Source organism: Stegodyphus dumicola, chromosome 7 (genome assembly GCF_044657685.1).
Source record: "Stegodyphus dumicola isolate Sdum_Otavi_A_Nest chromosome 7, ASM4465768v1".
Taxonomy (NCBI): Eukaryota; Metazoa; Arthropoda; class Arachnida; order Araneae; family Eresidae; genus Stegodyphus; species Stegodyphus dumicola.
Genome location: NC_140774.1, coordinates 208,276,852 through 208,293,159, shown reverse-complemented (window position 1 = coordinate 208,293,159; position 16,308 = coordinate 208,276,852). Strand labels below are relative to the sequence as shown.

Below are 16,308 nucleotides of genomic sequence, written 5' to 3'. Positions count from 1 at the left end.
ATAACGTACCAATTTTTTTCCACATTTCGATTCTGCGACTCATATTACGCCAAAGTGCCAAGTTTTGTAAAATTGCACGAGTAGTTTCTAAAAAATTAGCTCCTAAATTTTAACTCTGCAATGTTAATTGAATTTGATATATGTTTATTAATATCTCTTTTTTATGAAACTTACTTGATTCCTTCTTCCTTAATTCGAAGTTTAGGCTTAATCCAAATATAATTCATGACATTTTTATGAGTTATTTTTTAAATTTGTATTTTTAAATATTTTTCATAAATTTTTCGAAAACATTTTTGTATTATAACCTATAAAGTTTTTAATATCAATCTTAAAGTAGATGTATTTCTAGGCATACGTGCAAAGAATTAGAGTATTTTATTCAAAGTTTCTAAGATATACATGAATTTACATATTGATGCGTTTTGAAATTTAGCATACATGTTATAAGCGATAATAGCGCCAAATGCGGTTTACGCACTTTGTTGAAATTATTTGAAAGTATGAACGATGACTTTTTTCGTTCGTGTGCAATAAAGAAAAGGATAGGAAAATAGGTTGCTCTAAATTAAGAAGTTTGCCAAGTGAATTATTGGCGCAAACTAAAAAATGCGCCAAGATAAATTTTTGAATTTCTCCCTAAATTTCTCGCTACATTTTACAGAATTTAATATTTAGACATAATTTGAGTCGCAGAATTGAGCTATGGAAAAAAAAAATGGCATGTCATATCAGAAAAAGTCCGATTATGTGTCAAAATACTTACATTAGAATAATGCTATATATAAATCTAATACATATCCTAAGCCGAGGCTCCAAGACATGAAAAATGCAATTTGAATTTCGTCATTTGGCCCAGTAGAACGGGAGATATAGAGCTATCCCATTTTATTTTTTATTTATTTATTTATTTTTTGCTTCAGTGTACATACGCATTGTATACTCTGAACAACCTCATATCGATCTGTGTTATAACACTTCAGTGTATTAGTTTGTTCTGACGTCGATTTACGACGACGAAAGGGGCTTGCTGCATAGGATCGTCGTTGGTTTCACTTGCTAACCAGTACTAACCAGTTTCTTTAGAAAGTTCTCCACTAGCTTGCGTCTAATGCAAGTAGCATTTCGAATACTTTAGATTAATGAATTAGTCATGCCTTAAAAGCAGAACAGAAATCATTAATTCCAAAACCGAACGATTTCTGTTTGGTAGCTGTTCTTTAAATTCGTTCTCAAATATCATGGTCAACTTCAGTAAAATGCCGGAAACAAACAAAACAAAAAAAAAGGTCTGTGTGTGTATGGTCATAAATATCTCCTCTAACTTTACATGTAAAGATACAGAATTTTTATTTTTTAATGGTATAAAACATAATAAATACTTTAATCTGCAGAATAGTTACGGATGAAAGGCTAAAATTTATTTTTCAGTGTCTTTCCATTTCTAGCTTTGAGACAAAACACGCAGAGTGTCTTCATAAAACTCTGCATCTTATTTTAGCAAACTTCTATTTCGTAAAGTACATATTAGATACGCATTTGTGAGATGTCATCTTTCACGACCGACAGATGGCGCTACCAGCTTTCTGATAGAATTGCTTTTGTAAATAATACGCATACGAGGCCGCCATGACAACAAAAGAGGTGCAAGATGTTAAAAGATGTTTACCACGTTCTAAAGACGCAAGAAATTTTGTTTTCTATTTTTTTTATTGTGACAACTTTTCTGTAAATATTCGTGCTCCTGTTGTCCATTTTCATAGTCTGTAAAAGTCGTCAATAATTTTCATTAAATGTTTAATGTCAGCTGGACTAGTTTACGTATTCCTCAAGACACTAAATTCTTCAGCCATATTATGAAGTGTGTTCACAGACGTCAAGGTAAGATATATTCTCCCCATATAATTAAAAAAATATCTACATTTATTGAAAGCTCCGGTGCTCAGAGTCGTAGCTAGGGTTTTCAGCGCCCAGGGACAACTGAAGATTTCGCCCCCCTACTGCTTGCCAAGGATGGAAAACATTTAATTCTAAAATGTCGTAACATCAGTTCGGCGCCCCTTGGATTCTGCGCCCGGGGACAGATGGCCCCCTCTAGCTACGCCCCTGCCGGTGCTACTTTGGTAGACGGTTGCACAGATTTTAGCGATTTTACAAATCGCACAGATTTTAGCGATCTACGAATTTAATCAAATGTTTTAAACATTATTTATGGCTGTTAAATATTAAAATACAATTTAATTTTGCATAGCTCCTCATGGAAGGTTAGTGAACGTACCAGATGAAATCTGCGAACTATATCATTTATGTTCATAAAATAATAAGCATCTAATAACAATATCTGTAATAGTTTCACAGCAACTAGTTACATGTTTTATAAACGATACCTTTGAAGCTCAGTGGTAAATAACTCAGAATTGAGTGCCCCTTTTAAAAAGCAACACTGCGCAGTTTCGAACTCCATGGAAAAATCATTTGATGTCAAATAGTTTCATTTCCGTTTTATGTATACAGTAGCATTTAGATGGTAGGCAAAGTTTCTTCATTATATGCAGTTAGCCTTTACTTCCCTCGGGAAGAAAAAGCTAGTCGTAAATAAAATATGATTTATTGAACACCTAGAAGAAAATTTCTCTGATGTGTTTATTTGGTCTCTGATGTGTTCATTGAATTATGTCCGAAGGGGCGTTTTGTTAACATTTTGTGTGTTGTGTATTACCTTTATTTATTAAATAGCATGTTCTTCGCACTTAAAGTTCAGTTCAAGAGAAATATCACAGAATAATTTTAAATTGAGCATATCTTTGGAATTTCCGATATGCAGTCTCATGCGCTGGAGATAAATTTTTTTTTTTTTTTTTTCTGTACAACGTTGCTATTGATCGCTTTGAAGTCCTTGAGTTTGGTAATCAAAAATTCGTTAAAGTTTCACAAAATATGAAGAAAATAAAACACATTCCAAACTTCAAATTTTGGCTTCCCGATACCCATATTTGCAGTAGAATTACGTCATTCAAAATTGGATGGATCTAGCTACCGTTGTTTTATCACAATGCGAGAAACATACATACATTGATGCAGATTATTCATTATTTAATTTCTTCAAATATAATACAAGTATATTTGATGGCAACAGTTTGGAAAGAGAAACGGATATTCAGAGTGATTCGACGCAAAGTCGCCCCTATATTTACACATATAAGGGGGAAAATGAACAATAAAAGTGTAGTATTGTAACCTTGGCTACTAATGTTTAAAATTAATTTATGTCTAGGAACAGCATGAATTATAAACAAATAGCTGAGTTATTGCATTTTATTTTCCAGCTATCGAAATGCGACGCTACGAGCAACGTTTTTAAACCAAAACCTAGCAATCATGAATCAGAACTAGAACTAGTTGCCATTCAGCATAAAGAAATTTAAATATGAATATGAACTACTTATTGCCATTCAGCATAAAAGAAATATAAATATGAATACTAACAAAATATTAAAGTTAATTTTATAAAATAATTAAACACATGAACAAATATATGAAATAAAAAATAATTATTTCTCATGCAATAACTGGGCCACTACACTACTTACATTTGTCTTCTTCTGCAATGGGAATTTGAAAATAAGCTTTGAATAAATCAATTTTAGAAAAAATATTTGTACCTCTTAAAATATGATGAAAATCTTCAATGCGAGGAATTGGGTATCGATCAGGTATCGTCTGCGCATTCAATCGTCGGTAGTCTCCGCAAGGACGGTATGAACCATCCTTTTTCGTAACAAGGTGCAAGGGGCTTGACCACTGGGAGTTTGATGGACGAATTATTCCATTGTCAAGCATAAATTTAAATTCCTCTTTAGCTATAGCTAAGCGTTTTGGATCGAGCTGTCGTGCCTTTGAATAAACGGGTTGACCACCAGTCGTAATAAAATGTGTAACACCATGTTTAATTTGTGTAGGAAAAAGGTTAGGTTTAGAAATTTCGGGATATTTCGACAGTAAATCGAAAATTTTTATGGATTTATTTAATGTTATTACTGAGTAATCACTGGAAATAGCAGCGGCATCACACTGGACGCAAAGCTGTGTTACGCCATCAATTAATTTTTTCTTATTTATATCGATAAGCAATTTATATTTGTGAAGAAAGTCAGCTCCTAAAATACCTTTTGTGACATCAGCAATTATGAATGGAAACTGAAAATCACGACGTAATCCCAAATCAAGAGTTAGCGTTTTTATGCCATAAGTGGAAATATCTGTGCCATTAGCTGCATACAGTTTGTATTCAGTTTTACATTTATTCTGTGAAGTAGCAGGAATTATGCTTACGTCAGCTCCGCTGTCAATAAGAAAGTGCAAATTTGATCTTCGGTCACGAACGAATAAACGAAATTTGCGACAATCCTTCATATTTTCTGCAGCAGCGTTTGCCGCTGAACCTACTGCAGATTCGAGTTTTCCTGGTTTTTGGAATCGTTTTTTACCCAAGCACACGGAGGCTGGCATTTCTCTGGAATACATTTTGCTCCAAATCGAAAGTGACAGAAACAAAATTTGCCAGTAGGGTCATATCGTTTACGAGATCGGCTTCGAGATCGTGAACGTGAATTACGTAAATCCGAGTCCCTGCGTCGTGAGCGAATGGTTATTTGCTCAATTTTTTGTTCAAGAAAGGTAATTCTTTGCAACAAATCATTTGCGGGAACGGAAGGAGCATTAGTACTAAATACTTCTGGTTTCCGATTCATATCACTAATTTTATCTGCCATAGACGCTAACTTGGTTACATCTTCATCACTGACTAATAATATATTTTTTATTCAGGTAGCTTCTCCAGCCATAAAGTTTTGATTAGATTTTCAGACACATCTGTAGTAGCAACTGATCTCAACTTCTGCAAAAGTTGGCTTGGTTTCATGTCTCCAAGTTCGATACCAGTAATCAAACGTTTAATCCGTACATTTTCACTTTCTTTGAATAAAAGTAATAACCTAATTTTAGCATCCGAATATTTTGTGGCACTATCGTTCGTTACAATGTCCCAAATATTTTCGACGAACTTAGGTTCAAGCTGTGAAACTAAATAATTAAATTTCGTTTCTTCTGAAACGATATTACTAATTTTGAACTGAGCTTCAACTTGAAAAAACCCTATTTCCGGTTTATCAGTCCAAGAAGGATGTATTTTTATACTCACCTTATGAAGCTCCGGTGACTGCATCGTATCTTTCATAGCAGTTTCAGAAGAGTCATTTGTTGACATTTCGAAAATTAATCAGGGTCACCACGATGTAGCCTTGGCTACTAATGTTTAAAATTAATTTATGACTAGGAACAGCGATAATTATAAACAAATAGCTAAGTTATTGCATTTTATTTTCCAGCTATCGAAATGCGACGCTACGAGCAACGTTTTTAAACCAAAACCTAGCAATCATGAATCAGAACTAGAACTAGTTGCCATTCAGCATAAATAAATTTAAATATAAATATGAACTACTTATTGCCATTCAGCATAAAAGAAATATAAATATGAATATTAACAAAATATTAAAGTTAATTTTATAAAGTAATTAAACACATGAATAAATATATGAAATAAAAAATAATTATTTCTCATCCAATAACTGGGCCACTACAGTACACACAAGATACATATTTTACGCAAGTGTGTATTGCCATAGTTTCGTGAAGATAATTTTAGACAGTTAATTCGGTGCGTTGTTAAATATGAGAATTTAACTTATCTGTACTTAAGAAAAGCTGCAATTTAAATGTTCAGAAATATCTTCCACGTTAGCTTTCATCTCGTGACAGAAAGTAAACTGGTGGAAAATAAGCTTAGTCATGTTCATTATCGGACGATAGACTACATTAGTTTAGGAATAACAGGAATTCTGAAAGCAAGGGTTTTAAACAGAAATAGTCACGTATGAAATGTGAAATTGGCTTTGGAAATTTGTTTCTACTAATAAATTTAGTCAGAAATGCAGCATGTTAGGTAAGCGAAAAAGTCTCAGTTTTCTTACCGGGTTGTTAATTTAATAGTCTAGTAATGCCAGCATTCGAATTCCGAGAAATGTTATCAGATAATGACAAACTGAGGAACGAATTCTAGATATAAATTCTAGGACAGTCTTTGCACATTAAGTCGCATAGTGTATTCACTAATTACAGCATTTGTCATGTAAGGGAAGACACCTGTAGGATAAGGAGATTTGTAAGGTTATATTCAACTATGTTATTTTAAGTTTTAATTGTTTGTTATATGGCCAATGTTGTATCTATCGCTTAAATTTCCTAATTTAAAACTAGAAAAATAATTAAATGTTAATATTAGGGAAATACAGAAACATATATAGGAAAGAAAAACAAGAAAGCTAAAATAAAAATCTGGAAGTTTTCAGATTTTATATTACACCCGTGGGCTTTCTTAACGTTTTTTGTGCGCTACTTTTATTTATTAAATATCATGTTCTTCGCACTTAAACGCCCACCAGCGGCCGAGCGGTAAAGTCGCTGAACACTGGTAGTTCGGTCCGAGATTCGAATCCCGCGAACGTGCTGGCTGCATGGGCGTTTTCGTGGTTTTCCCCATGTGTAACGTACATACAAGCCAGTTTCCCTTAGAAAGTCCTCCACGAAGGCATCCCTCCTCTTAGGCAGATAGCCCTCGAGTCTTTTCCATAATCACACACTTCGCACTTAAACCACAAAATTTAATTCAACAGTAATGTCACAAAATAATTTAAAAACAGCATACCTTTAGAATTTACGATACACAGTCTGGCGCGCTGTAGATAATTTTTTTTCCCGTACAGTGTTGCCATTGCTCGCTTTCAAATCGTTTAATTTGTTAATAAAATATTCGTTAAGTGTTCCAAAACATGAAAATTGATAACAAAACAAATTTTAAATTCAAATTCGGTCTTCTACATGCCCATATTCTACATTGACTACCAACAAGTATTTGGACACCTGTGATAGAAAAGAAAAACTAACTTTATTCAAAAACAATAGTTGGTAGAGCCTCCACGAGAGGTAATTACACCGTGGACCCTCCGGGGCATACTTTCCACAAGTCTTTGTATGACATCTAATGATATTTTCTTCCACTCGGCTTGCAGAAGACATAGAAGTTCCTTCACCGATTTCGCACTGGTAGTGCACCCCTGAATTCGGCGATGCAACTCGTCCCAGAGGTTCTCGATAGGGTTCAGGTCTGGACTCTGGGCAGGCCAGTTCATTCGATGAACTCCATTGACACCATACCAAGCCTTGGTTAACGTCGAAACATGACAACTGGCATTGTCGTCCTGAAAGTAACAGGGGTCCAACCCGTAAAACTGCCACAACGGATGAAGCACATTGTCATCCAAAATAGTGCAGTAGGCATCGGAGTTGAGCTTACCATGAATGGGGACCGAGGGTCCCAGCCCATACCAGGAGAAACACCCAAGACCATAATTCCACCTTCGCCGAACTTGAATGTTGGCACAATGCATTCTGGCAGGAGACGTTCTCCAGATAGACGCCAGACCCAGACCCTGCCATCCGAACGGTAAAGGGTGAACCTTGATTCGTCACTCCAAAGAACCCGTTTCCACTGATCTAGGGTCCAATTTCGATGTGCTTTGCACCACATTAACAGAGCTGCACGGTTGGACTTTGTGATCAAAGGCTTATGGGCAGCAGCACGACCATGAAAACCAAGCAGATGTGCTTCCTTACGGATGGTATTCATTGAAACAATACTCCCGGATGCCTGTTGAAACTCCTCGCGGATGAGGGCTATCGGTTGGGTGCGGTTCTTCCGAATTTCTCTGGACAGCACTCGTCGGTCCCTATCTCCCAGTTTCGTTGGTCTGCCGACTCGGGGCACATTCCGACAATCACCGCTCACCTTCCACTTCTTAATCACATAGGCCACTGTCGATTTTGGGTACTTCAGATCGCTAGATATGTCCCTTAAGGATCGGCCACATTTGTGATACCCGATAATTATACCTTTCTCTAAATCAGAGATCTCCGAATTGCGAAACATTTTGCATGCGACTAAAGCCGATGCTGTTTCCTACACGATATATACCGGCGGAGTCCGTGACGTACCTTAGGATCGGAGATATCGTCATTTGCATAGGTGTCCAAATACTTATTGGTAGTCACTGTACTATTCATATTCAAATTTTGATGGCTCTAGGTACCGTTCTTTTATCAGAATGCGAGAAACGTGCATACATTTATGCAGATTCTTCATTATTTAATTTCTTTGAATATAATACAGGCCGATAATATTTGGTGGCAACCATTTGAAAAGTGAAACGCCGTTTACAGCGAACCATTGTAAAATGCCAAAACGAAACTAATAGCCTTTCTGGGCAAATTGCCTCTTTGGGCCCAGAAAAACTTTACAATTAGTGAATTTTAAAAATTTATTCAATAGAGGTAAAAATTAAAATCCTACGCTATTGCTGGAAAGATAATATTTAGTTTAATAAACCAATGCAGAATATAAAGGAAATTATCTGCTAGGAAAGTGAAATTTAGAAAGCAAATGTGCACTTTTGTTGGAATAAATAATTGGAATTTGTAAATAAGTGCACTGGAATTGCCAACGAAAATATAAAAGAGACGAATGAAATTTGATAATTATTGCTGATTCCATAGAAAGTTCCCTGCGTATCAATGGGAATTGGAAACTCTCCAGATAACCGTTGAATAACTCAACGAAAGCACGGTTCATCAACTCGCATGTATGAACAATAAATACCCTTTTCAGTTTTAGATCTCTATTCAATTTTTTAAGTTTATTTTTAATTTATTTTTAATTAATAGGGTCTCCGTGCGTCGATGAGTTTTCTCGCATATCTGAATGGATAGGATGTAAAACGGATATTCTAAAATTTAATAGAAATATAAAATTGAAAAGGGATTTGTTCAGATATGACGAATTGCTCTTTCCTTGATTCAGGGTTGTATGGAGAGGTTCCGATTCTCTTTGATAAGTAGGGTTTCTTCTATGCAATCAGCAATAAATTTCTTATTTTATTCTTTTCTTTTACATTTTAATTAGCAATTCCAGTGTATTCGTAATTATTGCCGCAGTAATGCACATTTGCTTTTCTAAATGGCCAATCATTTATTACCACAATAGTGCAGATTTAAGACACAATAACACGCCGAACAAATCCTAATTCAGAAGTCAAACAACAAAAATCAGCGTTATATTTTCAAAATTTTCACAGGACTAGTTTCGATGGTTTTACCGAACCGCCATCCTCAGCTGCAAAACCGCAAATGAACAAGATAGGAAATAATGATTAGATAGATACGTAGGGATTATTCTCCCATCAATAAAATTCCGAGTTACATACTCAAGGACCCCATTCCGGATATGAATTCCTGGGGTATTTATAGGATTCCTTGCCAGTGTGGTTTAATTTACATTGGCCAAACTAAGAGAGCCTTAAAATTTCGCGTCAAGGAACATGAGGCATATGTTAGAAAAAGGAAACACAGAAGTCTTCTGTTGCCCAACATTGTTGGTTCGAAAATCACACTTTCAATTTTTCTGCTGCCAAAATTATTCAAAAAACATCTTCCATTGGAGAACTGGATTTTCTAGAGGCATTTCACATTCAAAAAAAATCTTTCTGTTCTAGTTAACGATCCTAATTCCAATCCATCTTTGCCTTCGGCCTTTAAAGAAATTATGTTTTAGTTCTGGTTTCACCAACAGATGGCGCCACTTGCTTATTCTTGTCCAGATTTTTTTATCTTATCTAATCATTATTTCTTATCTTGTTCATTTGCGGTTTTGCAACTGAGGATGGTGGTTCGGTAAAACTATCGAAAACAGTCCTGTGAAAATTTTGAAAATATAACGCTGATTTTTGTTGTTTGAATTCCGAATTAGTGCAGATTTGCTTTCTAAATTTCACTTCGAATTTCCTAGGGGATAGTTTTCTTTATATTGTTGATACTTTATATATACAGTGTGTTTCCGAATTCGACCGAAATATTCAGGGGGATAACAGTAGGCAGCAAGTGTATGAAAATAACCATAGAACATGTTGCCTCGAACCACATTTAGTGGGAGAAAATCTCAAGAATAGTTATGAAAGATGTGACCTCCAATGGAACAAAACTGACCACTAATAAGTATAAAAACATTTATTTGATGTAAAGCAACGTTATAGTGCATCAAAGTCAGAAAGCAGAAGATGAGATAGGTGTATGGGAATGGTTCGAAGGTGCGTCTGCGAAGGTCATTGCACTGGACTTGGCGATGTACCCGGTGTCTTTTACATTTTAATAAAGAATTCCAATGTATTTATTAAATTCAAGTTATGAAATCCAGCGTATTTATTTATTTTAATTAACAATTCCACTATATTCCAGTGTAAGCAACTACGTCTCGTGCTTTCAGATCCTCAAGTGTATCTACAGGCGTCTGATAATCAACCGATTCCAAGTGGCACGGATCTCATTCTCTTGAATTTCTTCTTCTAGGACACCTGTAATCGGTTGTTTATCAGACACCTGTGGATACGACAGAGGATCTAAGAACGCGGGGATCATCCTTGCTTCAGCAGATATTGCTGATACGTTTTTTTTTTATTTGAAAACATACAGACTCCCCGTGCACCCCATATGTACAACACGAGGCTTACAGAAGTAAGTTAACTGGGACATTAAAAGTTACGTGCATAAATAAAACGAACAAAAACAGAGAATAGGAGTTTGGACTTCACGGAAACAGATAAGTTCACTGGCCAAGTCACTCCGAACATTTTCCCTACCAGCGGCCGAGCGGTAAAGTCGCTGAACACTGGTAGTTCGATCCGAGGTTCGAATCCCGCGAACGGGCTGGCTGCATGGGTGTTTTCGTGGTTATCCCCATGTGTAACATGTATACGAACCAGTTTCCCTTAGAAAGTCCTCCACGAAGGCATTCCTCCCCTTAGGCAGGTAGCCCTAGTGTGCTTTGCCATAATTAAATACACCACTACACCACACCGAACATTTTCAAATCGTTCTGCAAGCATAATCTAGGGCCATCAAGCGTAGAGCATGAGAAAATCAAATGTTCCACATCCTGAGGCACTTTTTTTGAACATTCACATAAATTGTTTTGTTTCGTTTTAATCTAAGAACAAACAAAGTTACCATTACTTTCAAATTTACGGTAACCAGATAAAAACTGAGAAACTTTAAAATGAATAGAGAGGAAAGACTCAGAATGCAGTCTTTCAACGTGTCCGGCAATCCTTTGTTCGTCGGTGTCTGTTTTGCACTTGTAGAGACATTAGGTATTTTTTTGAAAGCAGACAAGATGAAAAATAGCAAATGCCTTCGCTGGGAATCGAACCACGGACCTCTGAAATACCGGCCCAGCGTGCAGAACCACTACACCACGAAGGACGCTAGGAAAGTGGGAGAAATACCTTATATACTGACCTTCGCAGGCGCAACTCCGAACAATTCCTATAAAGCTCGTCTTCTTTCTGACGGTGACCTGCTAAGCATTCTAATCCTGCTTTACGTAAAATAAGTGTACATAATACTGAATATTGAACCTTTTTTGTTCATTCAGCTTCACACCTATTTTTGCGATTCTTCCCGCTAAACTTGGTTTGCTCCCACTAAACGTATATATGTATAAACTGACTAATATCTACGACAATTTTTCATGTCTTGATACGTATTATCCCCCCACTGAATCTGTCGGTCGAATTCGGAAACACCTTGTATATTCTGTTTTATTGATTCACGAGCTTCAGTTGACTACAAATTAGATATGATTACCTGTAAGGAACTGCGGCATTTCTCTCAAGTGTGTCCTTGTGTTAGAATGATTACCACATCAATCCAGCAAGATGAGTGATTCCCGGAAAAGAGCAGTCGATTTTCGATAGAAAGAAATCGATCAAAAGAAGAAAGAAATCGATCATCTGTATGGTAGTTACTGTTATGATCTGTATTTATTAAATGTCTTAAATTGCATTCTTAACCTTAATTAAAAAATAATTTTAAAATGATTACTTTTGAAAATTACAGAAAACTGCTTTTAATGAAACTGATTAAAAAATGCTGTGATTTCAAGCAAGAAAGTAATATTTTCAATATTGGCAAATGAATTGCGTAAATTAATTTCATTGAATTTCTACTTTTTGTTAACGTAACAACTGTTTTATTGTAATCTCGGAAAGAAAATAGTTTTCGAATTCGTTTGATGGTATATTGAGATTATGACAAGGCATGATAGGGTTATCTGCCTAAGGAAAGGGATGCCTTCGTGGAGGATTTTCTACTGTAAAATGGCTCTTATACAGGTTACACCTGGAGAAAACCATAAAAACTCAAACTCAGCTAGCCCGTTTTCCTGGAATCGAACCCCATTTGAATCCAGATACATGCATGATAATAGTGACGAATACAATATTACCGCTGTAAGAGTATAGCACAATTTTTCAAACGATTATTTTAAACTCAGTTGCGTTTTTATAACGTATTTCAGGAAGTAAAACAAAGAATAAAGCATAAATAAGAACTAAAGTTTGTTAAACGTAATGATGTGCTTGGGTTCCTACGTATTATAGCAAATACTTTAGTAGAAATAGCAAAATTATCGGAATGTTTGAATTCTGGCAACCATGCGCATAAAGTCTTCAGGCAGCCATATCCATAACAATCTTTTTAGTCAAATAGCGTCGCTATTTTTGTATGCGTTCTTTTTGCTATGTTCCAAATTCTAAAGATTTTTATCGAAACTCGGGGTATTTTGTGCCTTAAATTTAATGTTAAAATTGTCATTTTAGGAGTTCGTCAACAATGAAAGAAACAGCGAGCAGGAATACAGAATTTTGCTGCGAAATTCCTAAAGGAAACAAGAAGATGCATTTGATAAGAATCCTGTTAGCAATGCCGAAGATGTGCACGATGCGGAGTTTGTGCAATTCTCAGATTTTTTTTAAGTGAAAACAGAACTCTTTGTACACGGGGAAAGGAACAGAGCAAAATATTGCAGAACGATTTCACGAAGAACGTAAGTGTTTATTTACTTACTGTTTTTTTTTTGCATCAAATAATTCTTATGTAATAACTAAAATGTGTGTGTTTTCGGGTACTTTTCCGTTTTGCCGGCGCAGGCAATAAAGTCGCCAACAATGGTACAACTGATGCCAAACGGAATATCCTCGCTGGTAACCTTTTACACCTCATTTTCAAAACAAGTCGCAGCCGTTTCTTATCAGATTGATTGTTTCTTTCAATACTGGCATACAATTACATAGAATTTTTACCAGATAGTTCAATTTTATGCCATAAGACCATTCGTGGTCATTAAGTCAATTAAGATGTCATCACACCGCTCACCCGAAAGCGAAAATATAGAAAAGGGAAAGTAAAGGGTTAAATTTATCCATTCTAATGAGAATGCGCTAGTGAAATAAAGCACTGCAGTTTTACATAAGCTATTCGTACGAATTGAAGTAATTCTTGCATTTCAACTTGTACTCCAAATTAAGATTTAACTGGAAATTAATGTAGATAATTACTGAGAGAATTAGATTTTTGTAGCGTAGTTTATGTGAGATAAGATAACTTGGGGTCACGACGGGTACGAACGGGCGAATCAGGTTGTTGAACTATGAAAACTATAGTAAATTCTTAAACTAATGTTATTTTACAAATTTATTGTGTTTAGTTATTGGCTTTTTACAAAATTTTAAACGATATTAAAATATTTATGCCTTCAAAATTAAAAATTCTTAGAACTAACATTTGTTAACATTTTTTATGTGTATACTGTATGCTGTCGCCAATAAAGTCTGCTTGGCGAGATTTGCGCCGGCGAAACGGAAAAGTACCTGTTTACGTTTGATACGTTGATAAAATTTGCAGACTTTTAAATTATAGATATAGTTTGTAAAGTTTCATAAAAAAATCACGAAAAGACTCAACTTGCATCCGATAAGTAACTTTTATCTTTGCATCTCTAAAAATTGCCAGATTGCTCCAAGTTAATTGCGTTAATACGTAAATACATTTCTTTGCTGCAGAGTAGGGAGCATCAGGTGTATCGATAAAAATTGAGAATTATCAACGAATATTACTTTCTTTGGTGGGTTTCTAGTACTAAATATACTATATCAGAAGGCTTTATAAAATAAGAAGCAACTTTTCATATTCAAGTTAGAATTTATTTGATACAAATTTCTTAAGCGTGTAGGTAAACATTTCAGCATTTCTAAATCGAAACTTACGAGATCGTTTAACCGCGTACCTCACAGCATCAAATCCAGAGTAAGTGTAATCTTGGATCTTGGATCATACAGGGGTTGGACAAAAATATGGAAACACCTTTAAAAAAACATGTTTCTTTGCTTAATATGGTGTAGGAAACCCGTTGGCATCCAAAACAGCTTGCAGTCTTCTCGGAATGGATAAATACAGTTCCTGTATGTTTGCCAAGGGAATATTATACCATTCTTCCTGCAAAACGGTGGCAAGTTCAGATAATGTTGGCGGTGGATAACGAGAACGCACTTTCCGTTCCAATGTAGACCACAAAGGTTCGATAATATTCAGGTCTGGTGACTGTGGTGGCCAGGGGAGATGGGACAACTCATCCTCGTGCTCAGAAAACCAGTCCTGGACAATGTGAGTTGTGTGAACAGGGGCTTTGTCGTCTTGGAAGACACCATCACCATCGGGGAACAAAGTTTGTACCATGGGATGAACTTGATCGGCCAAAATGTTCACATAAGTCTTGGCAGTCATGTGCCCTGACACAGTTATCATGGGGCTAGCAGAGAACCACGATATGGCTGCCCAAACCATAACAGAACCCCCGCCATGTTTCACTCTTGGCAACAAGCAGTCTGTATTATAGGCTTGAGATGGCGTTCTCCAGAAGTAAACTCGGCCAGAAGTGGGAAACAATGTGAAAGAAGACTCGTCAGACCATATTACTCGCTTCCACTGCTCTATAGTCCAGGCTTTATGACTTAAACACCACCTTTTCCTGTTACGGGCATTAGCATCACTAATGAGTGGCTTCTCAATTGCAGCACGGCCAGCAATTCCCTGTTCATGAAGCTCCCTTCTAATTGTTTTGGTACTCACAGGGTTCGGTAACACAACATTCATTTCAGCAGTAACTTTTGCAGCTGTGGTCTTCTTATTTTTCGTCACAATTGCCCTTAATGATCGTCTGTCACGATCACTCAGGACACACTTTCGTCCGCGCTGTGATTTAGCAGATGATGTTTTTCCGCTTTTCAAATATGCGGAATAAATCTTCGATACAGTACCTCTTGAAACACTAAACTCCTCGGCTACCTTGCTTACAGAAGCACCTACCATACGTGTTCCAACAATTTGCCCACGTTCGAAGTCTGTTAACTCTGACATAATGCAATGACAACCTCACATAACAGTACTCCGACAACAACTGAACTGTTTAGCACATTTACGAAGTTGTATAGGTGGCGTCAGTAGTCAAAAATACCAGCGCCACCTACATATTTCATTAAAATCAATCTTTCTTTTCAAACATGCATTTCACAAGGTGTTTCCATATTTTTGTCCATCCACTGTATCTTTACTGCTGGCTTTATCTACTATGAGCTCTTATCAGTATATTATCATTATACCATAGGCCATAAAGTTAAAAATTTAAGAGGTGTACACCGCGCCCGAAGGCGAGATCAATAAATGAGAGAACGCATAAAATAAGTTTTGCTAAATTGCATATCATGGCATATCATGGGTGATTATATCAATGGCGGCGAGAGGCGAAATGAAAGTCTAAGCTTCTGGATGAGCCTAGAAGAGTAGAAACACGTGATCAGTGTCCGGCAATGGGTCGGGGAGTCGGAGTTCGAGAAATGAAGTTTTTTGTAGTTTTTGGAAATAAGTTCGAACATAGTAAATGCAACATCTCTCTGTGAATTTAAGAGACCTATGTCTTTTGAAACACTTGAAAATCATCTAAACTTGCGATATAATTATGAAATGAATAGGAAAAAGGAGAAAATGAAGTCATGTGGCTCACTAGGGCTAGTGAGTGAGAGTAAGCACTTGGTGTTGACCACGAACTTTGATTTTAAAACACACGATACGAAATAGTAAAAATAAAAAGTAAAAGTAAAAATCTTGGTTAAATAAGTAGTAAGTGTAATCTGGCGACGCCTATCTGCTTTCTCCTCTTCTCGAGACTCATCACCACCCGTTCTCCTATGTCTTCATCCGAGGCGCGCCTTTCAAGAAATATAGTCCTGTGAGATCGCTACACTTTCT

At 36.2% G+C, this 16,308-nt stretch overlaps 1 long non-coding RNA gene across 1 annotated transcript in view; it reads left to right on the top strand.

Annotated features, from left to right (window-relative positions):
• The first annotated feature begins 1,553 nt into the window (after nt 1-1,553).
• LOC146996620 (uncharacterized) overlaps nt 1,554-16,308 on the top strand; it is a 35,359-nt gene continuing 20,604 nt past the window's right edge. Inside the window, exons 1-2 of the long non-coding RNA XR_015042353.1 lie at nt 1,554-1,881; nt 12,825-13,051. This is a non-coding gene — a long non-coding RNA (uncharacterized LOC146996620). The remainder of the gene's footprint in view (nt 1,882-12,824; nt 13,052-16,308) is intronic.